Consider the following 25,048-nt stretch of genomic DNA (forward strand, 5'->3'; position numbering starts at 1 on the left):
TACTCCCGTTCTCTTCTCCTCTCGTAGGCGCCTCCTTTTCTCTGCGTTCTCTTCTTCTCCCTGCCGATCTTGAATTCTACCGTATCTCTTCCTCCGCTCTCTCAATACACCGCTACTTTAGTCTTTCTCCCGATCTTTCTTAACAACACGTCTACCTCCTCCTTCTCTCCATACACGACTCCCGCTTGTCTATCCTCTCCCCGCGTCCCTCACTACCATTGTTAGTTTTAAATTATTTACAAACAACATGGTGGCTTGTTTACATTATGTTACAGTCTGAAAGAATGTTTATAAAAATTACTTACTGTCATTGAGTTCTTGACAGTAAGAGACGAAATTAAGATTCACGGTGATAAATGGTCGACAAATCTCTGTAAGATCCTTTGGGAATGTTTGCTATCATCAAGAAATAAAATATACATTAGAATTAAGAGTTAATTGCAGTTATATCAGAAAATTTTTCATAAGATGTGCAAGAAGCGTGATGATAAAAAAATAATGGGCACTTAAAAGGAATTCTGGATTTGAAACGGAATTAAAACCATATTTGACGTAAAAATTCTTAAATTTGGCTAAGCTCAATTCTAAAATATTTGTATATTTGTTGTGATAGGTTGAAAATTAAAAAGTTATTGCAGTTTTTCTCAGAAAATTGTGCATTATATGTTGATAATATATAATGTAGGTACATTAAAATTATTGAGTTATAATCGAATTAATACCCTAGTTGACGTAAAAATACGTAAGAGCCATGAAAACTTCAATGCAGTCGGCTCAAACATCTGGAAAAAGTTTTTGTTTAAAAATGCATGTTCTAAGTTATTCTGTATGCCTCAATATTTTTATATATAAGATTTTCTCTTTATGAACATTGTTTGTTATACCCTAGAGAATTTTATTTAGAATTACTGTCTTTCCATGATATTTAATAGTATGATTTTTTTGCGTTTTACCGTTATTTTTAATCGGTTGGTACCTTCCACATGTTTTTCGGAAACATCAAGAGAAAAATGTGAAAATATAAATTTATCTCATTAACTGTGAGCATGCAGCAATGTCCAAGCTGTGCAATGTACTTATTTCCAAACTCCAATACCCACCTAGGGAATCGGCATGTTCCATTAATTGCTGTCTTCGACTGAATCGCTTAGGGAGTTGTTATTTTCATTATTTCTTCGGCAGAATCGCTAAACATAAGGAGTTGTTTTTTTATTTTTTTCAGCACAAACGTGCATGAGCACAGAATATGGGAGATTCATATCTAAATTAAGCCTTAGGGAACGTTTTATATAATTTTCTGACATATTTTCCGAAATGCTCTTGTTTTCATCAACATTTTCATGCTTTTATAAACCTCCATAATTCTTTAAGTCAGCGGTTCACAACCTTTTTTTTCTCCCGTACCCTTTTCGTACATTCTTTCAGTGAAAACGTGCAATACCACAGAAAATGGGTGGTTTTCATATTCATCATGCCTCAGGCAACGTTTTAAATCATTTTCTTTCAAACTTTCCGGATAACTCTTGCTTTTATAAACATTTTCATGCATACCTACTTTGTAAACCTCCCTAAACTAAGAAAATTCCCTATTTAGGACCTTATAGTCATAAGCAACCAAATTTTATTTCCAAATAAGAAAAATGAAATCCCTAAAGTTAATTCAAAAAAGCTGCTGCCGTCAACAAGGGTTATTTTACCCCATCTTTTCATGATTTCTTGGAAACAAACAAACTTATTTAATTTGAAAATAAAAAGAAAATATATAAAGTTATTACAATTATTGACAGATAATGTGCCTTATTTTTTAAATGTAACATAATATATGTTTATAACTAATATTGTACCTCCAAAAACGTGAAAATTTTATTACATAATTTTACTGCGGTTAGGTGACACTTTCAGTTATAAATAATTGTATAAATGAAAACTTTTTTTTTACATACCCCGTATGATATGTATATATATTTCCTTGTTAAGAGGTACATTTTTCCGGGCGTCCGCCATTAGAGATTATTTTCGGCGTACGTATACCACCGGGTTACGTGTACCACCGGGTGGGATCCGCTGCTTCAAGTTTTGAGTGAAGTATTTGTATTGTTTTGTGTTGACGTGGCGGAACGTACTTAAGGTACCGAAGGGGTAGGAGAACCTTAAGGTCGAGCTGCCATGAAAAAGCGTGGGAGAAAATCGTTGGTGTAAAGGCTAACAGCTGGGGGGGGGGGGGGGGGGAGGGGGGGGGGGGATATTTTTACGGCTGCATTGAACGTGGATGGCTGCTTATTTTTTTCAATTAACCTCTCTCTGGTTATTTCCGACGTAAACGAATTCGCCATGGATGGTCGGACCATTAACCGAACACAAGAGAGGCTTTTATGCCTTTGGCGTCTGAGGACAAATTTCCTTACGAGGAAAAGACACTCCTCCGATGGTCTAATTTACGCTCATGTCTCTAATGATACTGTCGGGGCTCGCGTAAGCGTCTGTACGTATCATTACTTCCAAAAAAAAATTTTTCCAGAGCTTGAGAGAACAAATTCAGCTTCTAAATCTTAATTTTTAGCGTTTTTTTCTTTCTTTTTGAGAATTTTTGATTTTCTAGCTTGGGAAATTAAAGTTCTTAAAGGTTATTTATGAAATTTTGGTGAAGAAGATTCAGATTTTGTAGAAAGTTCTCGCTTTTTTTTAAGTGAAAAATTATTTCTTTTCAGTATAATTTTGAGAAAGGACACGCTCTGTTTTTACTTATGATTGGCGTTATTCATTGGTTGGTGTTGTTAAAAAATTTATTTTACCTCATACATACGTAATTCTTGAGTAACTCTCAAGTTCCTGATATAATTATGGATCACGGCTCATATTTAATGATTCAATAGCTTGGATTATTTGAAGATAAGCCTTGATATTTTTGCTATAAAAATGAATCATGTGAACACGCAATTAACAAATATGAGAACGTACTAACCTTTGGTATATTTTGTTGCCCAAAGCGTATCTCATCTTTCTATTAAGAGGTCAGTAGTTCATATTTGGGATAAAAGAGGATTTTTTAATTTTGCAGGTTGGCTACCATGATGTAAACAGCGTTAGTTCTTAGAGTGGTATATATTGTTGCATAATCTTTCACTGTAGTGTACTTCAAATAGTAGTTTTGTTTTATTAGATTTTTCTTAATTTCTTGTATTTATACTGGTAAGTTACGTTACTGTTAAATGTTAATAAAAGCCTTATACAGTATCCCAACGTATGAAATCGTTTCAGGCTTCATTTTGTGGAATAATGCTATATCCATGATTAAAGCACAAATGGTAATTTTATTTTATTTATCACTTAACCGACCGATTAAATAAAATAGTGTGGATATCACCATTTGTGCTTTAATCACAGTACCCCAAGTAAAGGGAAGGTATTCACTTGGAGAAAAAAAAAACAAAATAAAAGTAAATAAAAAAATGGTAGGTTAAATATTCCTTATTTTCAAAGTCCAAGTGCTTTTCAGAGTTTTGTTTAACATTTGTGGTTATTTCCTGCAGTAATTTTTATGTATGTTTGAATATAAAAGCTATCCCAAAATATGGGTTACTGACTGTATCAAATAAAGAATTCCGACCACATAAAATACTCATATTTGCCTGGATAAATTTTTTATGCGCCTACGTATTCTTTGATAATTTCCCTCGTGTTTAAGGAAAAATATTGCCTTAGTTTGGCGTGAGAGGGGGACATATGTTCATCGTCCCTTGGCTTAAAAAAATATTTGACCCCATTTAAGTCTCTCAGGATATCTTCGTCGTGTGTGAATTGCTTCTCTCACTGCGGGAAGTCTCGTTAATTGGACCCTCAGATTTCCATCTCTGATTTTTCAATGGAGGGAGGGACACGGAGGATTTCCAAGCAGGACGAGAATTAAAAATTCAAACCGATGTATCGATGAGTCCGATGTGTTTTTGTTATTTTTTTAAAGAGACTGAAGCCAATTGTAGCTACTGTTACTGGAAAGTTTCATTCAAAAAATGAAGGGGAAGATGACTTAGATGTTCTGTTGAGGTTCTTTATGTACCTACTTCGTAGCTTTCCATTGCAACCCAGCAATGGCATTATACCTTTATTGAGATATTTTAATTTTTTTCCTCTTGTACTATTGATCAATGAACACCTTCAAACTCTTGAAAATGCATAACTACCTTTGATATGTGTTCTTATATTTTTATGTAATTTTTCACGGAAATGAATTCGCCTATGCCTATAATTTCTATTTATGAATTTTGTAACTTGTGTGCTATGAACTCATTTGTACACTACAACCATACTATTTTCTCAATAGAAAATCTCCAAGAACAATAAATGATATTATAATGATAATAATTATTATTATTGGTTCAGCTCAATGATAAAAAAATAGAATATTTGCTGTGAAACGTTGAAAATATGATAAATAATTATGATTGCAGTTTTGTCAGAAAATTATGCACAAAATGCGTAATGATGAACGCAGGTGTTTTTAAAAAATCTTTGTTTATGAGGGAATTAATACCATAGTTGGCGTAAAAATGCCTAAGTTAAATGAAAACTTCAACTTATTGTCTTTGTATGTTTTTTTCATTGTATAAATATGTTTTGCATTTTACCAATGAAAGTTCTGAGGGGGTCGGCGTCTTTCTTTTGTTTATTTCTGTAACCTTTAGGGGAAAAGAATGTAAAAATCTATATATAAGTACCTATCTATTACATCTGTACAAAACTCTCATCCATCTAAATCTAAATATCAAAGGAAAATATTCATAAATATCTCATGAGCTATGAGTATTCAACAATGATCGAACTATGCAACACAATTATTTCTAAACTCCAATTTTAACATAGGGAATCCGGATGTTCCATTAATAGCTGTTTTGAGAGAAATGTAAGTTCTTCGAATAGCGACGTAGAGATTTTTTCAAAGCAACTTTGCAGCTGAAAGTTCTGAGCGGAAAAATCAAATATGAAATGGAAATTTTCTTTCACAACGATGCGAGTTTAGAGAAGCACAGCAACAATGTCCCCTATGCCCCGTTAAGGATAAAAAGAAATGATAAGTTTGTGAAAGAAAATCATGAATATTTGATTGAAAAGAGTTTTAGTTCAACCCATGATATCGAGAGAAAAATGCACAGAGCCCAATTTATTATTTATATGAAATGTGCTCCATTCATTCGAAGCTGTAACTTCGAGATTCCGCTAGTAGTATGTGGTGCCATCTCATGGATGGCGCGTGATTTACTCTTTCGTAAAGCTTCCGAAACTTTCTTTACTCTGGAGATTCGTCTTGCTCATAAAGACGACACCCCAACCCCTAAATCCTTCCCGAAATCCAGGCGCTTTTGAGGTCGCAGCGTAAGGAAGTTCAAATCCAGGAATGCCAGGTATCTGAAGCTAAACCCCGCTTTCTCCCTCGATTTCACTCTCTCGGCGTTCCGTTACCATGACACCAGGGATGGCAATAAAAATTAAACGAAAGTCAAAACCAGTAAAATTTCAATAGTTTCGTTCCCGGGAGCGAAATGTAGAAACGAAACGAAATGGATTTAAACCCGTGGAGCTGAACTCAGGGTCGAAACGAAATCGGAGTCAAAACTACTTCGGGCCGAAACTAAACTAAACCTCTGGGACGAAACCAAACGCAGATAATGTTTCGCTCCGGAGGGACCACGTGCTTCACCTTCGAACAGTTTAGTTTCAACCCACACACCGAGTACGAAGTAAGTATGGTTGGTTGAATGAAGCAATGGCGCTGCGAGGGGGGGGGGTTTGGGGGATAAAACCCCCCCCCAGAGCTCGGAGAAATTTTTAAGTTTAATCCATTTTACTTAATTGGATTGATATTACTTATAGAATAGCATAATGATTAATAAAATATCCCTCAGAAAGCTGTAAAACTCACCATTTTTGAACCATTTATCTTAAAATTCCGCAATTTATTAATCTCGCACATACCGCTTATCCTGGTGGGTATTCCATACCCCCACACACCCCGGTATTAGTTGCACCTAGGCCCTCCCTAACCTTAATTCCTAGCTGCGACCCTGGAATGAAGTGGAGGTTCGGCCTATCGCCATTAGATGCTTGGGGCACTCATATTTTTACCACTAACAGGAGAACGGTGAACGCAAACAGACCATTCGATTTTTAAGCTCAATACTTTAACCTCTCTACACGTGGTATGTCAAACGTAATGGGTCGAAACTATTCCCTCTAATCCCCCTCCACTCAACTTCTGGGATCGAAACTCAACTATGAGCAGCGGAGTTTCTATTAATTTAGTTTCGTTCCCGGGAATAAAGTTTTGTGCCGAGTAGAAACTAAACTCCTTGGTGATTTGAATTTCGTGCAGGAACGAAACTAAACAAGGGCCTACCCAGGATCAAAAATAGGAGGGGGCAAGCCATGGTTGTTCAAGTTAGATTAAGCATGGAAAAGGTGAATGAAACCAACATTTTAAGGAAACTCTAGCAGTTCTTTACTTGTTTTTTAAATTATTTACTAGAAAAATATTATTTTCCTTAAAGACATTTGCGATTTTTACTTTTAGGAGAGGGCAGCTGCCTCCTCCCACCCCTCGCTGGGTACGCCCATGAAACTAAACCTAGGCCTCGTATTTTCGTTTCTCTTCGGGTCGAAATGAAACATATTCGTTTCGTTTCCTTTGCCACCCCTCCATGACACCTGAGGCGTAGGCGTATATAACAGGAGTAATAATATTATGAGTTGTGTATGTGATGCATTATTACGTCTCAGCAAGTTTTCCTTGACATCATGAGAAAGTGTTGAAACCATGCTTTTAGGGAATAATGTAATGAAGGGTATAATTGGAGGAGTTTCATTCATAGCACCGAATATTCCTGGAGTTTCTCGTAAAATGAACGGTGCTCGTATCTTGCAGCGTCAAAGAACACCTTCACTCTATCTCGCTGTTTCCTCTCTGAGTTTATTTTCCCTCGGGATACTGCGTCTTTTCCCAGCCGGATTTACAACGCTCATTCCCTTCCTCCGAGACGATTCGAATTGTGTACATATTTGCATAAGGTTGGTCTGCGGGGTCGATTCTTTCAACGGCGAACTTCAGCCCTTGAATTGCGTCAGAGAGAATCCATGGGCAGCGACCCCTGGAGGGGATGCCAGGGGTGCACGTTGCTCCAGGACCCCCTTTGAAATGAATCTCAAAAATTACCTCAAAAATGATCTCCGTGTTGTTGCTTGTTCAAAACTTACCCTGTAATCTTAAAATATTCATTGTATTGCTGTAGGCCTCTGTTAGTATTTAGCTGTAGGTATCTCAAGTGCAAAATTTCCCTCTGCATTTTCTGATGGCGAGAATTATGTTTTTGACGCAGGGCAAGAAAAAGTCAAATTATACATTAAACTAATATTCTAAAAATTTCTAAAATTTAGCATTTATCTTTAAGTACCTCTAGTTCAAAATTTTCCCTTTGTATTGAATTGTAACTGAACTGTACTGAATGAACTGTAATTAATATGGTCAAAATTGTGTTTTCGATACAGAACAAAAAAAAACGTGTAAAATTATGCATTACACTAATATTCTGAAAATTGCTAAACTTCAGCATTTATCCAGAGTTGTCAAAAGTAGCTTTTGCCCATGTATTTTCTCAGTGGTCAAAATTTTGTTTTTTATACAGGTAATTTTTTTTAATAAATCAAAATTTTGTTTTTAATACAGGTAATTTAATAAATCTGTATATTATAAAAGTACTAAGGAAGGCGAAAAAAATCAAGGTTTCTCACCTCCAGCAGGAACCTCACCTTCAGGACGAAAGCAGAATAGCTTGCGAAGCTCTTGTCACTTACAATCAACAAACGTGGCTTGAGAACACCTTCATAAAAGTAGAAAAGGCATCCAAAATTGCTGTCGTGCTCATAGCTTATATGCGGATGTGGAGCAAAGTTCAGTCATCAAACCGTTGAAAATTGAACTAGTGTAACCACGAGAAGCGCTCTCTTTGACCGCGACATCAATTCATTCATCGTTGCTATGGCTCGAATAATATGTCTGTCTGTTCTGTTCAAACAGTCTGTACATATTCCAGTACCGTTCAAACTATGCGATAAATGAATTCGCAAAATCGCAGTTGAGGCTGTTATGACAAACTATATCTCCAGTAGTTGTATTAGTTCAAAAGAGGTAATTTAGGAAAATATAATCTTCTCGCGAAGTGTAAACGATGTTCAAGAAACCAGTGGCGCAGCGAGGGGGGGATTTGGGGGATAACCCCCCCCCCCCAGAGTCCAGAGAAAATTTTAAGTTTAATCCATTTTATTTAATTGGAGTGATATTACTAATGGAATAGTATATGGATTAATAAAATATTCCTCAGAAATCTGTAAAACTCGCGATTTTGAACCATTTATCTTAAAATTCCGCAATTAATTATTATCGCTCATACCACTTATCCTGGTGGGTATTCCATATCCCCATACACCCCGGTATCAGTTGCACCTAAACCCCCCCTAGCCTTAATTCCTAGCTGCGCCCCTGCAAGAAACGATGTTCATGATCAAGAAAGCCACAAATGTCTGTTGTTTCCCAAAACTGGGACCATAATACTTACTTAAACAGCCCAAAATGATGCCATGTATCAAATTTCACCCCTACACGTCCATTTGCTTTCGAGATATGGCGATGAGTCCAATTTGAATTTCATGAATACAAATATCGTCATTACTCCTAAAATTTACTCTCCAATCTTTCCCTTTCCATTTTTATTGCCAGAAGAAATTATGCCAAATTCATCAACATATTTTTTTCATTTTACTATGCAGAGACCATCATAAAAAATGGCAAGATTCCATTAAATTCGTCTACCAGCTGAAATGCCTCTTTAAGTCGCTAAACGTAATGAAGTTCCTTCAGATCATTCACATAAGTTTGTTCTTCTCACTTAATTTCACCGCCTGTCCTGTCCCTTATGGCCGTACATGAATCTCCGGCAATAATGGAATATGCTTGAATTCATTCAGAGGCGGGGGAGGGGGTATTACCGTCGCATAGCAACAATAGCAAGCGCTTTCGTCCTATAAATCCCCTATTTTTAACAACTAATAATCGCGACCCAAGGTAGCGGTGGGGTTAAGTCCTCGCTTGACAATCCGAAGGTCGTGGGTTCGATTCCCGCCGGGTACGGTGATCCCTCGAGGGCAAGGATGATGAAATCCCCCTGGTAGGGCAAGGATCATCCTCCGGCCAGCGTTTGTAATTGATGAAAAGTGATAAATAAAGAGTAAAAAAAATTTTTCATCTTTATTCGAACCTATTCGATGAATGGATAATAAATATAGTCCAAAATTAAATCGTTCGAATTAAACGGTATGTGACTTTACAGTAAATTACTCTCATCATTGCAAATTAATAAGATACAAGTCATCAAGTGAATGAAAATTTGGACATACAGGAAGAGAACTTTTTTTTCATTTTTAATCGAACCCATTCATGAATGAGGACTAAAATTAGCCCCAAATTTAATCTTTCGAGTTATAAATTAAATGGAATCTTAGTAAACGGTAAATTAGCGTCATACTTGCAGTAATGTAGTAAGTAACTACATCTTTATACCGAAAATTATCTTTTGACTGAAATAGCCAGTTGATTACGTCAAATAAGCATCTCCTTATTATTGAATATTAACCATACTATCAAATATTACATATTTTCCATTTTCAATCGAGCCTACTAGATGAATGGGTCAAAAAAATTGTCCTAAATTTAATCGTTATGCCCGTTTGGCAACATGGCATCAAAAGAATTTATTTAAATTCACAAATATCAATATTTTTATAAATTACGGATCATAGAAAATTTTCAAATAAATTAAAAAGTGTTTCTATCAGTTTTATTTCTTATCTCGGGGTAAACTGTAGGACTAGATACTGTTTAAACATTTTCGTCAATAAACGACCAAATATGTGTTCAAAAATACGCAAAAGCCATTTTAGTAATCTGCATTGATGAATACAACTTATTGTGGCAGATGAATGCTGTAGACGTTGTAGTTTTCTTTTGGTTGAGTTACAAAGTTCATGAAGTTGAAAAAACGGCTATAATATTATGGTGCGCGGAGTCACTTGTTGCATTGGTTTGTATACATTTTTGATTTTTTCATGAAACAAAAAAAACATTGGAATCAAGAATAACATTGTATTTAAAATGACGTATAATTCATTACTTTTAACATGCGCACAAGCCCATGAATAAATTTGCAAATTACAGCGGTAATCATTTTGACGGCGACAGTAATTAGTAACCTCTAGCAAATTTTAGCTTTTTATGTTAGTGCATAAGGGTTAATGTCCTGAGGTTTCTTGGAGCGATGCACGATCGGTGAGAGTTCACATCACCTGCATGAATGTGAAAATATTATCTTTATTGCTGTATATTTCTTAGTACTGCCATAGAGTAAGTATATACTTACTTTATGTAACTGCGTGCTAAGCACATATAATTAAAATGTCATTCTGTACTTGCACCTACCGTTAGGATAGCAACGGTGTCTCGATTAATAGAATTAATGGCGTCACTCGCTGCATTTTCGACTCATTGCATGTTCTTATTTTTCCATTGTCCTAAACGTGTATGGATTTACTACGATATATGAACTACTAACCGTTGGATATCATTGCCTTTGCACGAAGGCGAACGATGTTTTGTTATTATGCGTAGTAATAAAAGCACAGTAATGTGTAGTAAATTAATGATCATGCGATGTGCATGTGGGGATTGTCTTTCTAGTGATCGGTCACCCCCCGCCAAACACCCTAGCGGTGGCTGGTGGGTATTGTGCAGATTAAGATTTGTTGTCAGATAGACCATAACTATCGAAAAGAAAACATATTGTGAGTGAAAATTGGATAATGCATCTATTTTTTACGTTTAAGGGGCCTTTAAAAAGGGATTTTTTATAAAAACATTTCGGGGTTATCGCCTCTTTATTAATTTTTTCCTCCCTTATAAAAAGCATTGACCCTGGTTAAGATCATCCTTGTATTACGTTTTTAATGTCATTTCCACTCAAAATGTTACCAGATCGAAATATAAAATGTTGTAGGACTGCAGGTTTTCTTCTGCATTTTGAAATTTCCCTCGATTTCCATTGACGATTCGTTTTATCAATTACATCATCTTTTCATAATGTTTAACAACTGATGTTTTTGGCTCGTATTTCTCTCATTTCAATTTAAAGAGGGGATAATGGATTTTTAGGGGCATTCACGTCTGTATATTTCTATTACTTCACCAAATTATGTTTTCATCTACATCTATTTACAATTACAACTAGCCGGCAAGTCTCCTCAATAGACGTGTGGCGGGGGTTGCTAGGGCAAAAGCTGTTTACAAATAAAAATGAAATGCTCCAACGAATTTCCTCCTAACATTTATTAAAGTACTTCATAGTTCGGGGGAAAAACGAATTCCCATACCTCTCCGTTCGGCATAATATATATAATTTATCATTTCAATCGGACCTGAAAATATAGTGGGGCTTAATATTATGTTATCCGTGTCGCTCTTAAAGATATCAAGCCTAGCGCGCAGCCTCCGAGTCACCAGCGGCTCCCAGCAGGCGATAGTGCCCGTTCGAATTCATTGATACCTATTGCTCTTATTTCTGCGCTTGAGTCCCTCATTTTTTTGGCTCAATAAGTGACACCTTGAGGGAAATAGAATATTTTTGTAACAGCGAATAGTGTTGAGAGCTCTTTCAATTTATTTTCTTACAATTTCGATGAAATCAGGAATTAATGTACATCTATATCTACGTATTAATCTTCAAGCCGTCTCAATAGGCTAGTGGCAGGGGATGTCAGGGCACCCAAAAGGTAAAAAAATACGATACAAAGGGAATGCTATAACGAAGTTCTGCCTTGCATTTATTTAAGTCCTTAAATATTCTCTGGGAAAACGAATTCCCATACCCATCCGTTCGGGAAAATTCTATCCTAATTTATCATTTCTGTCGGACATGGGATTATAGTGGCTTTCTAATATGATGTTCTACGCGTCGCTCTGATGATATCTATTCTTAATTGCTCAAACAATCCCAGCATATAAGCGCCCTGTTAAGGAATTCATACTCATGAAGTGAACACTGATTCCGTCATGTGCCTCGACTCTTGTGTTCTGTTGGACTTTTCGGGGCATCTTGCAGCCTTTCTTAAGGCCGCTCTACACGGGGCACGGAATTGCGCAGGTTAGAGCTGCATTAATTTCTAAAACGGCGTGGAATTGCGCGAATGCATTAACGAAATTAGAACAGGGGCTATTTTGCTGTCTCACGTCCACGCATTCTCGCATGTGTTCTGGCGATTCACCGCTTTACACGACGCAATTTTGATTGCGCCTTCGCACGTACGTCAGATTGTGCAAGTACGTGCCCCGTGTAAAACGGCCTTTACACGAGACACACGTAGGTGCACACTCCCTGCCCTAAGCCACTGAGCCCTATTAAGTGAAGCTGTGGGGGGAGATTTCTGGGGAATTGCGTGATGAGGCTTGTGATTGGAGACAGCGGAGCGTTTAAGTGGCGGGGTGCCTAATTTGCCTCGGAATCCGTCACGCGGCTAATGAAGGTTCCCCTATTGATTACACTGGGGAGCAATTTTTAACACAATTTCTGTTGAAATAGAATTTTGAGGTGTTTAAGTGTAAAATGGGCACACTGGTTTCAATAACGTTGTCAGTTTTTTTCTACCACGTCAAGTTTTTATTCTCAGCGTCATATGTGAATGTGATCACACTGCTGGATTGAGCTGGATGGATCACAGGAGGCAGTGACTTAACAATGGAGGGGGGGGGGATGAGGGGATAGATCACCCCCCAAAGCCTCAGACAAATGAAAAAATTACTTAAAACTATTGACTAGTTTTAACTTCTAATTACTGCATCTGCTCGAAGTTAAATTTTAAGCACCAAAATGATGTAAAATGCATTTCCAGGCATGCCTTTTTTTAAATTTTACTGGAACCCCTGTCACCTGGGGGGGTGGGGTCGCCACCAAAGCCATCTCATACCCCCCCCCCCCCCCCCGAAGCATATGCCTAGTTACGCCTCTGTCAGGAGGTATCATTGCTGACATTAACTGACATTAACCTTTTCCAACTGACGCCGTAAGACAGAGATCTTCAACCTTTTTTACAGCAAGGGCTAAAAATAGATTTCACTGCTTCCGGAGGTCCACAATGCTCTGCGTCACTTTACCACCACATCGATAAAATATTTTTTTTTTAATTCAAAGTGGAATAATCTTTATTGTAGGGATGGTCGAATCGGATACCTCGGATCCAAATATCCGCAGATATTGCCCTTCATCGGATACATCGGATCCAAAGTCGCGGGAGACATCGGATCTAGATACGAAATTTTGAATAATATCTTCAGTGAATGCAATAAGTGTGGAAAGAGTTCCGATTCCATCTTCGAATGCGCCGTCGCATGCGATTCTTGTTCTGCTCATGAACTGTTTTACTTGAAAGCTCTCGCAGAGGTCACATAAGAGAATTTCAGCCGTGGAAAATAAAAAAAGGCAAAATACGACTGGCACATAGTGTGACTCTTCCGAAGAGATTGAACAATCATCGGAGAAAATCTCAGCGTCAGGAATTTGAAAATGCATTTGGATCCGAAAATATCCGATCCGAAAGATCCGGCTCCGAAAATCAAGGATCCGATCCGAATCCAGATTCGAAAAAAATCCTGGATCCGTCCATCCCTAATTTATTGTTTAAAAAGTTCAATCAATCAATGCGATTTTTGGAATTTTTCATTTCTGACGAGTGTGCCGATATATATTTTATATTGTGTGGTATGATACATTATTTTCTTTAGCCTCTAGGAGCCGCAAGAAATTAGCCGGCGGGCCGCGAGTTGAAGTCCCTGGCCGTAGGAGAAAAGGGCCGCTGAAGTGGAACATCGAAGAAAGAGGGAGTTTAACGAAGACGTTTTAACAACATCTAATCAAAACACCAATGAGAAGGAGGATCAGACGGAAGCAAGGGCACACGCAGTAATTCCGTTTGTATCTGGCACCTCAGAGAAGATTGCTAGGATTCTACGACAGCACAACGTCGTAACCAGATTCACTTGTGTCACCAAGACTGGTGATGTCCTACCGGGTCCAAAAGACGTTTTGCCGCACGACATTCGAGAAGGTGTCTATAAGGTGCTATGTTCATGTGGCAAAGACTACATAGGAGAGACGAGTAGATCAATGAAAGTGCGCATCCAGGAGCAAATAAGCCACAAGAAATAAGCAATTCCAGCTCTCCGCCATTGCGGAGCATGCATGGAGCGAACCCGGACACAAGATACTGTTTGACGAAGCAACAGTTGTTGTAAAAGAAAATAGATATTATCCCAGGCTAATAAAGGAGGCTATCGAAATATTCAAGACACCTGGAAACATGAATAGAGAAGACGGCTACCCTCTCCACAACTCGTGGAAGAGGGTCATACAAGAAAAAAGAAGGTGGACCAATCAGCCTCCAGCATGAAAAATTGGCGCCAAGAATGCACTACATAAGTCACCAAAAATTGAATCCCGACATCACCTGAAGACGCCGGTTGGAATACCGTAGAAACTGTCGTCGCAAAGAAAATCCACGCGGTGAAACCCAGACGCATGGAGAAATCATCTAGACAACGCCGCGGAAAACTACGCATCAACTCTTTATACATTATTTTTCGTTAAAATAAAGTCATGTTTTCGACGTCGATACTTTCACGCATTCGCATCACATCAAAAAAGATTGACTCTTAATTGCGCCCCCTGAGTTTATTCTGCATCCGTGAGTGCTGGGGACTGCGTCAAAGGGCTCGCGTTGGTTGGAGGTGAGGCAGCGTCTCGTTTAAAGCCGCGAGTTTGACTGCTCGATGCGGCAATGTTCGCTTTAGTGTGTGAGTTTGAGGGCTGCGCCTCTCTCTTTAAGGTGGCCATGATCGAGTCAAAAGAATCCATGGGAGGGATCGGAGGCTGGGGGAGGGTTAGGTGGAGGGGATGAAGTGTGTTTTGTTGTCAGGGGGAGAAAGAGGAAGGTGCAGTGGGAAGGGAAGTTTGTGGAGGGCTGAGACAAGGGGATGAAAGGGAAAGTGGTGTGTGGAGTGCCTGAGGTTTGAAAGAATCGAGGGAGGGGTAGAAAGGTTAACCTTTCGTGAGCGTTCAAAATTTGCGGATGAAAGTGTTTCGGTAGGTGGGACGGAATTTGATGATACTCAAGTATTTTTCACTCACTTTATATGTTCAACCACAATGCTTCAGGAAACATAGTAACATATACACCAATGTACAGTTGTTTATATTTTTGACATTTCACAAATAGTGTATATTGTATATACTTTGTATTGTAAACGTTTGTCTACCATTTAAATATAATATAGCTGCGATTTCACTGACTGACTGACTGATTCATCAAAATTCGCAGCCCAAACTGTGATAGGTGGGGGTGTTTGGCTTATTGGACGTGAAATTAAAAAAAAATTCATCGGGAGAAAAAATCTGAAAACTTGAAAAAGTCGATTAGTTTTCGAGATATATCGACTTAAATTAACATGGGAGCCTTATGGGACTAAAACTTTCTCGCTTTTATTTTTTAATATGTTTGCATTGACGCTATTGAGGGGTTAGGTGGAAGAGGGGACTTCTTAGTCTCAACCTCGCCCGAATAAAGGTATTTTATTACTACTATTTTAATGTTATTATTATTATTATATAGTATGTTCTCCCTATGAGAATGTTTTCAGCAGTGGCGTAACTATGGCGGAGGATTGAGGGGGATAGATCCCCCCCCCCAAAGCCTCAGAGAAATAAAAATAATATTCAAAACTATTGTCTTGTTTTGACTTATAATAAATTTTAACGTAATCTTTTAATGAAACCCAAATTTTAAGTGCTGAAATTATGTAAAATGTATTTGCAGGCATGTCATTTTTCCGAAATTTTCCTAAAAGAGGGGTGGGAGGTTGCCCTTCCCCATCCCCTTTCATCCCCCTCGAAAGCATATTCCTAGCTTAGCCACTGGTTTTCAGTGTTTAATTTCGGCTGGAACGCGCCGGAACGTAGGTAAGAAAGTATATGATGAAGACAATATTTTTGCTGAATCAAGTCCGAATCAAAACAGTTTGTTTCAAAGCGAATGGTTGATAAAATTGATTGTTTGAGGCTTAACTTTGTGAAAGCAATTCATTATTAAAATTAAAAAGAAGAAATTTGTGCTTCCAGATGAATATTTATTAACACATTTACACGACCGTGGTTTCAACGTTAGACACATTCATCAGGTGAACTCTACAGAGGTCTAACCCTAGCTTCTTTCTACCGTATGACCAAGTTATTTCCCCCTCCCTCATCTCTGTAGACCAATCCGTTCAACCTACCTCCCCCTCCTAACCTGGTATAAAAGGATGTGATGGACCTCTGTAGAGTTCACCTGATGATGACGTCTAACGTTGAAACCATGGTCGTGTAAATGTGTTAATAAATATTCATGTGAAAGCACAAAGTTCTTCTTTTTAATTTTACGAATGGTTGTGGTAAAGTTGTTACGATTAGTATTCATTTGTGAGTACCGTGTATAAAAAAAGTTTTAAAAATGTCATCGTTTTCCTATTTTTGGAAAAACATGATTCATAATTGTAACTTTTATTAAAATAAAAAAAATCGGAAGTTCTTGGGGGGCGGCTTATATTTGAAAGTCATTTGTAAAATTACTGTGTAGGTACGCGTTCCAGTACCTAAAAGTTTAGAAATTAAGCGCTGAAAGTATTATATACATACCATATAAGTGTATCTGTCAATATTTTTCCTGTTACACGGTTCCACCAAATATCGCCATCCACCCTTGAGTTGGGCACGGTGCTTCGTCGCTTCGTGGAGGTTTTTAATATTCATTTTGGTGCATGCACTACTCCAAAACATATTTGCTTGTGTACTCTCGTTGATTTCACCACTTGTTAGCGGCACTTCAGTTCCAATAGAATGTTGGTTATTTCTGTTAATTTTACAAGCTTATGAGCAATGATTATTGTAAAATGGCTTGCAATGGCCATTAAATACTAAATTCCATATTTTACCTTGAAATTGTCCAGTCGTGGTTCACTAGGTGATCAATGGGCAATACTCGGGTAGTTATGATTGAAGATGCTATTCAAAGTAAATGAACAAAATACGTGAATACCTGCGTATTAATGAATTACACGCAATTTTTACATGATGGAGAATGATAATCTTATTCTAACAAGTAGTAAAGGGTTCGTTTTTTTAACAAGGAAACAATTTATCATATGCTACATATGGAGCATTTTTCTCTATGGAAGCGAGGCTTGGATGTTAAAACGTTCAGAGAAATCTAGAGTGGAAGCATTCGAATCAGGGTGCCACCAAAGAATGATGAAGATAAAATGGATTGACCGTGTAAGTAATGAGGAAGTGCTTAGAAGAGTGGGAGAAAAGAGAAGTCTTCTAAAATTTCAAGGAGAAGACGGGACACTTAGTTGGCCACATTATGAGGCATGATGGCCTGATAAAGACAATCGCAATACAGGTGGAAAGGAAAAAAGGCAAGGAACGGCCCCGAATGAGTTGCATAGGACAGGTTATTAAGGAAATCAAAGAGTTGAAATATGTCGCTATGAAAAGGCTAGCGGATAGGAGAGAGGAATATGGACAGCAGTATAGGTGGATCTGGGGGAGGGGGGAAAGGGGGAGCACGGGGGCTCGTGACCCCCCAGACGATAAAAAATAGACAAGATTTTTGATATGGTTATCATTAAATTCGTGTTTTTGTGTATTAAGGCCGTTTTACACGGGACACGGAATTGCGCAGGTTAGAGCTGCATTAATTTCTGAAATGGCGTGGAATTGCGCGAATGCATGAACGAAATTAGAACAGGGGCTATTTGCCGTTTCGCATCCACACATTCTCGCATGTGTTCTCGCAATTCACCGCTTTACACGACGCAATTTTGATTGCGCCTTCACACGTACGTCAGACTGCGCAATTCCGTGTGCCGTGTAAAACGGCCTTAATACACAAAAACCTCAATCTTTTGATATCATATTTATAACTTTCATATTAAAAATAAGGGAATATTTCGCACAGTAATTGCTGTGCGTTGTTTTTAATCTCAAATATGAGAAGATCGTTTGCCTGTCAGACCTTTGTGCCCCCCACAGAAAAATACTGGGTTCGCCCTAGGAGAGCTGCGTCCAACCAATCTTATGATTGTTGACTAATGATGAATCTCATGGGACGCCAACAATGATGGTGAAACTTTTTTTCAATAACAAATACGAAAAGTATTTGTCTTGAATCGCTTAGTCCACTGGTTATATTTCTCGGGCCAATATAGCGAGGAGGAGGATAAGGATAAATGGGAGGAAAAGAGGAGAAATGTTTGGAGGACAAAGCATATCTCCTCATATTTTGGGGGCAAAAGTGTGGCGGAATGTCTCGGAGCTCGTAAGGCATGCGGGAAAGATCGCAACTCATCAAGGGGATGGCTTCAATTTTATGGGTGCGCATTATACGCGCTGAGAAGGGGTCGGAGGGGACCCCCCCTTTTATGGCTTTCGTGAGTGCCTGACCACGGAGAGAGCGCTGAAGGTGGAAATATGGATTGGAGCTCATTGATCAGGCGCTTGTTGGACTTGACTGCGTTCGGATCAATTAAATTCTTGTCCCCAAATCGGGAGTAAAAAAGTATTCTTCCATGCTCCTTTTTTGGGTATTCTCGTCAAATGAAAACAGTGTAGTCCATTCCACTACACCAAATAGTTATCTAAAAATATTCTTTTCCTTAATCTGTTCGGTATGCATAGTTGGTTTATCCTATATTCGTACCTTTAACCGCGACGTGGAGAGTGTGAAAAAGAATCAAGGAATGCCTACAAAAAAGCCTTCTAAGCAAAAGAAGAATAATGAAATGTCCTTCCTCTCAATATTACGTAAAATTTCACATTTGCGAGATGAATCTAATTTTTCAAGCAATATTTGCACTATAGTATTTTTTTTCAAAATGCTTTCTTCCCCTTGAAAATGTATAGAGATATGTGGTTATTGTACATAATGGGGTGATAACCCGTGGATAACTATTATGATTTTATTCAGAAAGTGAATTGATTTTAACCAAGGAAGGTATTATCGGCCTAATGCTGCACAGTGATTTTATTCTCCACTTTCAAAATTTAATGTTTTTTAACAGTAGACGTAAGAAGTAAATGTGCCCTTATTTGTGAAAGGCTGTCGCAGCTGATAATTTTAAGCTAATGCATCGACGTAGCAAAATATGAACATGATAAAATTCCGAGAAAATTTTCTCCTTACCAACTAATTTTGAAGTGCGGTTTTTCAAAATGCTTCTTTCACCTTGAAAATGTACATATTCTATGTTGAATTTAGATACGAATTTTGGGCCTAGAATGAAAATATAGAATAAGTACGCCAGATGAATTAAACGCACTAAATGATGCATAATCATGATTTTTTTCCTCCCAGAAAACTTGTTTGTGATCAAATACCTAGAAAAAACGTGGCTCATCATAAAGTTTTACAAAGGTTTCCAATTAACGCATTACCTATACCAGCGAAATCAAGAGATTATTTACAAAATTCTTCCTGGAGCATGCTTAGAAGGCATTTACTAGCAAAAAAGTCATCTTTACATTTTATTCCACGTTACTACAGTGTTAGGCCTTTTTTTTAAACAAAATATTGTTTTTTTTACGAATTTTACGCAAGTTTTTCTTCGCCCAATTTTCTTGTTGAAGGAATGGTTTTAGCACGTTCTAACCAACTTAATCAGATCCCTTATGCAAAAATGGATCAAAATGCATATTTAAAAATCCTATTTAGACCGATGCTGACATAAAATAGCATTGGCAATTAATTTCAGTTTTAATCTGAGACGAAGGCTTCTTCTGTTTCCAAGGTGATTGTTGCTTACTCTATACTTATTCAATGACGCATCAAATACCTACGTAGGCAGCCCCAATATCTTTCAATAGGGTGGTTTCCTATTAGTTTTTCATTGCCTAAATCGAAAGATTATTACTCCTGGAGTATGTATTTCACGCTTTTAGATTTTTTAATGACGATATCTATTTTTCGCGATTAAATGAAAAGTGAAAATTTTCAAGCGCGAAAATACGCGACGGGTAAGTATGAATGCTGGAAAAAGACCGTGTGACGTCATTCTGGTTCCCGCTGCCGTTGTGTGAGGCGACTTGGGGCGAGGATGTGTGCGCCGCTGCGATGCAGGTTGCTAGCAGTTAGCAAAGTACTCTGCTAGCAGGTATCGCTTGGCTTAAATAAGGATTATTTACACCCTATCAAGCGAAGAAAACTTTCTGACCATAGGCAGTTTTAATAGGTGATTATTAAGGGATGTTTCCCTGATCTCTGTGCATCATGCATGCATTGGTAGTCTCAGACGATGTAAAACTCCTATCTATAAGGAAACTATCCTATTCATCCCTAATAGGGTACTTTCCTTCATCAAAGAAAACGAAAGGCATTGATTGCGATTAGTTACCCACCATTATTGTATTCATAACATACAAATTATTTGGTTTTAGAAATCCCAGTTTAGACGAATGGCATTGGTCAATTTTAACCGCATTTCAAAAAGGCCAGATTGGCGCCCATTAGATGCCACTCCACGTGACGTCACAGGGACCTAGTTTATACGAGTAGATAGGAGTTTTACATCGTCTGAGATTACCAATGCATGCATGAGGCACAGAGCTCAGGGAAACATCCCTTAATAATCACCTATTAAAACTGCCTATGGTCGGAAAGTTTTCTTCGTTTATTATGGTATTAATAATCCTTATTTAAGCAAAGCGCTACCAGCTAGCATGTTTCTCGGCTACCTGCTAGCATCCTGCGTCGTATCAGTCCTAATCCTCATTTAAGTAAAGCGATACCTGCTAGCAGAGTACTTTGCTAACTGCTAGCAACCTGCATCGCAGCTGCGCACACATCCTCTCCCCAAGTCGCCTCACACAACGGCAGCAGGAACCAGAATGACGTCACACGGTCTTTTTCCAGCATTCATACTTACCCGTCGCGTATTTTCGCGCTTGAAAATTTTCACTTTTCATTTAATCGCGAAAAATAGATATCGTCATTTAAAAATCTAAAAGCGTGAAATACGTACTCTAGGAGTAATAAACTTTCGATTTAGGCAATGAAAAACTAATAGGAAACCACCCCATTGAGATGTCTACGTCAAAGCCATAAATGTGATTCAGGGGATTATTTTTTCTTATTAGAGGGTATAGTCATTTGTCTCTGAAATAAAAGAGGCATTTTACTAAGTGGTCAAGAGGTGCATTGATGATAGCAATTATCTTTTGGAGTTCGTGGACGCCGCCGGGGCGCTTTGGTTCTTAATGCAGCGCTTGGGGCTCACAAGTGAAGCCATACTAAGCATCCCGAACAATAAATCCAAGTAATTCAAACCCTCTGAGTGAATCCTCCATAAAATTTCAGGAAGCCCAGATAGGAATCCATAGGAAGGCCTGGATACTATTCCCTGCCACTTGTGTTCAACGCCTTACAAAAATATTTAAATGCGAACACTTTTAAATTTTCAAGATAAATAGCATCATGCATGTCTTCAGGTTAGTGATATCATCATTTTTTCAAAATAGGATTTTTCGAATTTTGCACAATATGGCGGTTTCCTATTATTTTTCTATTTCCTAAATCGAAAGATCATTACTCCTGGAGTACGCATATGACGCTTTTAGATTTTCGAATGACGATATCTATATTTCGCGATTAAATCAAAAGTGAAAATTTTCAAGCGCGCGAAACGCGACGGCTTAGTATGAATGCTGGGTAAAGCCCGTGAGACGTCATTCTGGTTCCCGCTGTCACTGTGTGAGGTGACCTTGGGGTGAGAATATGTGCGCTGCTCCGATTCAGGCTGCTTGCAGGTTGCGCTTGGCTTAATTAGGATTATTAATACCTAATCAGACGAAGGAAACTTTCCAACCATAGGCAGTTTTAATAGATGATTAGTAACAGATGTTTCCCTGAGGTCTGTGCCTCGTGCATGCATTGGTGATCTCAGACGATGTGAAACTCCTATCTACTCGCATAGATACTAGGTCCCTGTGACGTCACGTGGAGTGGCATCGCATGGGCGCCAATCTGGCCTTTTTCGAGTTCGGCTAAAATTGACCATTGCCATTGGTCTAAACTGGCATTTCTAAAACCAAATAATTTTTATATTTTGAGTACACTAATGATGGGTATCGAATCGCAGTCAATGCCTTTCTTTTTCTTTGATGAAGGAAACTACCCTATTTAAATTGACAAATTTTGTAATTAGTCGGTAGTATATTCTTACCAGGTCATGTAGCGCCTGTACTTAACTGTATTCTTGGTTGATATGATTCCTAAAATCTTATTGCGATGTACTTTGAATGGAGAAAATGGATGAGCACTGCAATGCTAAATTTGAATGCCGCGGTACATATAATCAAGGACCAGTTGAGTTGGAACATGAAGTAAATAAAAGCTTTTTTTTCTGAAAGACCCAGAGAGGATAATATCATGTACTGGACTGGGTAGAACTATTTTCTCAGTGTTTTTTGAGTTTTATGTAATATTATCTCGGTTCCACCGAAAAAGAGAATGAAAACAATTCAATTCAATTCAATTTATTCTATTTTTCTAACTATTTTTCTTTTAATTTTGGCGTCTTCTTGCGCCGCTAATTCTAGTTGTCTGACATTGGCTATTGACACATTCACTAAAATCCTTTAATATTATGAAGTTAGGGCTTCAATTAATTGGCTTGCGGTTAATTCGTGATGGGATGGTGATACTTAAGAATATTACTAAGAAGATTAGAATTATCGTGAAATCAGGGAAATTTTTTGTCCCAGTACGCTAGTGTACCTATTCCTTTGCTTGGCCTCAATTTACTACGAGGATTATTTTTTTCAACCTACGATGGAGCCGTTATCATTTTTAGGAATAGAGGTAGGATAGGATTTATAAAGGATATAATAAGCGATTGTGCATTTCTTGTGTGCGGAATAAACGCATGACGGTGAGGACAAAATTTTCGCACATATCTCCCGTGATAGGAAGAGCTTTTAGGTACATTGAAGTTCCATGAGGTCATACCCACGAGCTTTAGTTTACGAAGACCATGCCACTAAATTCTGTTTCATTTTTACCTTAAAAAATGGGTACACTAGGTGATCAATGTATGTACTACTCGGGTAGCTATGATTCAAGATATTAATCCAAGTAGAGTACTCCGAAAAAAATCGCCGCATTACTTGGGATTTCGCTATGAGGTAATATACGCTTCAGTGATTTTCAGTACCGCATAAAATCCAAAGATTCGTGAGTGATGGAGTGGAATTTTTCCATATTGACAGTGCTGTAGTTGGGCCGGTACGAACCGGTACGGCGTACCCCCTAAAATCCAAACTCATTATAATCGTACCGTATTAAATCGAAACTTGAAGCTTTTACGTGGTGGAAGGGCTCCATATTAATAATGAAAAACACTTTGTTACTTCCACAAAATTCACAGAGTTTCTATTTTATTACCGGTTTCGGCTATTACACCATTGATGTGATTACAGATGTTTTCGAAAATGGTGTAATAGCCGAAACCGGTAATAAAATAGAAACTATGTAGAATCTGAGTTTTTCCCGGCGTATGCTCTGCAGGAATATTTCTCGGGTTTCCCACCGGGTGTCGTATCGGGTTGTAGTTCCCAACGTTTCCATGACTAAGTCCGCCATCGTCATCGTCATCACCCCTGATGACGATGACGGACTAAAGTCATGGAAACGTTGGGAACTACAACCCGATATGACACTTGGTGGGAAACCCGAGAAATATTCCTGCAAATAGAAACTATTTCTATTTTATTACCGGTTTCGGCTATTACACCATTGATGTGATTATAGATGTTTTTGAAAATGGTGTAATAGCCGAAACCGGTAGTAAAATAGAAACTTTGTGAATTTTGAGGAAGTAACAAAGTGTTTTTCATTATTAATAAGCGTACCGGTTAAACTACCTTTTTAAATCTGTAAAAAATAGCCCTACTATAAATTATGTAATGGATTTCAGAAAGAAAAATCGGAAATGATTATTTACTTGTTCAGAGTTATCTCGTGGCACAACTTGGAAAGAGATGGAGTTTGACATTTCAATCGCGCCCGGATGTATAATACATGTTCAGCTAGCTGTTGGCAAATTTTGGTGAGTACCGCCTAAAGTTTATTCCCAACTACAGCACTGCATATTGAAATAGATACTTGCTATTTTCCACGTTTATAAAATTTATTACGACCCAGGTTTCAGTGTTACAACATCATCTTCAAGGTGGTGATGATGTAGTAAGATTAGCTCTCATCTATTCTCCGCGCCAATACATCAAAGAAGTTGCTATGAAAAAAAATCGGGAGGGTGAGGAAAGGGATATTGGAGGGGGAAATGTATGAGGGTCTACACCAGGAGGCTGTATCTTCCCAACATTTCGTGATGAGGCGGCGTGAATCCCTTCGCCCTAAACACAGTGCGACCTCGGTAATCCGACATACATAATAATAATAATTTTATTCACCTTGAGAAATGGTGTAAACCATATTAGGTGCCGCCCAGTACAAATTACAAACATATAAAAATACATTCTGTGTACAAACACATTTCACAATCAAATATCATTAAAATTACATTCAAAGTACTCATCTATAGAGTAAAGGGGATGTCGCACAAGCCAAACCCTTAATCTCCTTTTAAAGATAGCAACATTTTGAATAACCTGATATTGACTTTATGGAAGGAGTTATAATTTAAAGACAACCTGCAATATTCAAATTGTTTCTGTTCCTCGAACTATAGTTGTGAACATTAGATCTGTGCGTATAACTGTCTAGATTGTCTTTGACAAAGTAGAGTGCTCTGAAAACATACCAGCTTCTAACAGACACGATGCCCAGCAGTGAAAAAAGTGGCTTACAATGATCA

The 25,048-nt window shown here is 38.0% G+C and overlaps 1 protein-coding gene across 1 annotated transcript in view; it reads left to right on the top strand.

Annotated features, from left to right (window-relative positions):
- The window catches only part of LOC124169814 (chromobox protein homolog 6-like), a 109,796-nt gene that overhangs the window by 45,898 nt on the left and 38,850 nt on the right, over positions 1-25,048 (top strand). The gene's annotated exons all lie outside the window — the stretch shown is intronic.

Source organism: Ischnura elegans, chromosome 12, assembly GCF_921293095.1.
Source record: "Ischnura elegans chromosome 12, ioIscEleg1.1, whole genome shotgun sequence".
NCBI lineage: Eukaryota > Metazoa > Arthropoda > Insecta > Odonata > Coenagrionidae > Ischnura > Ischnura elegans.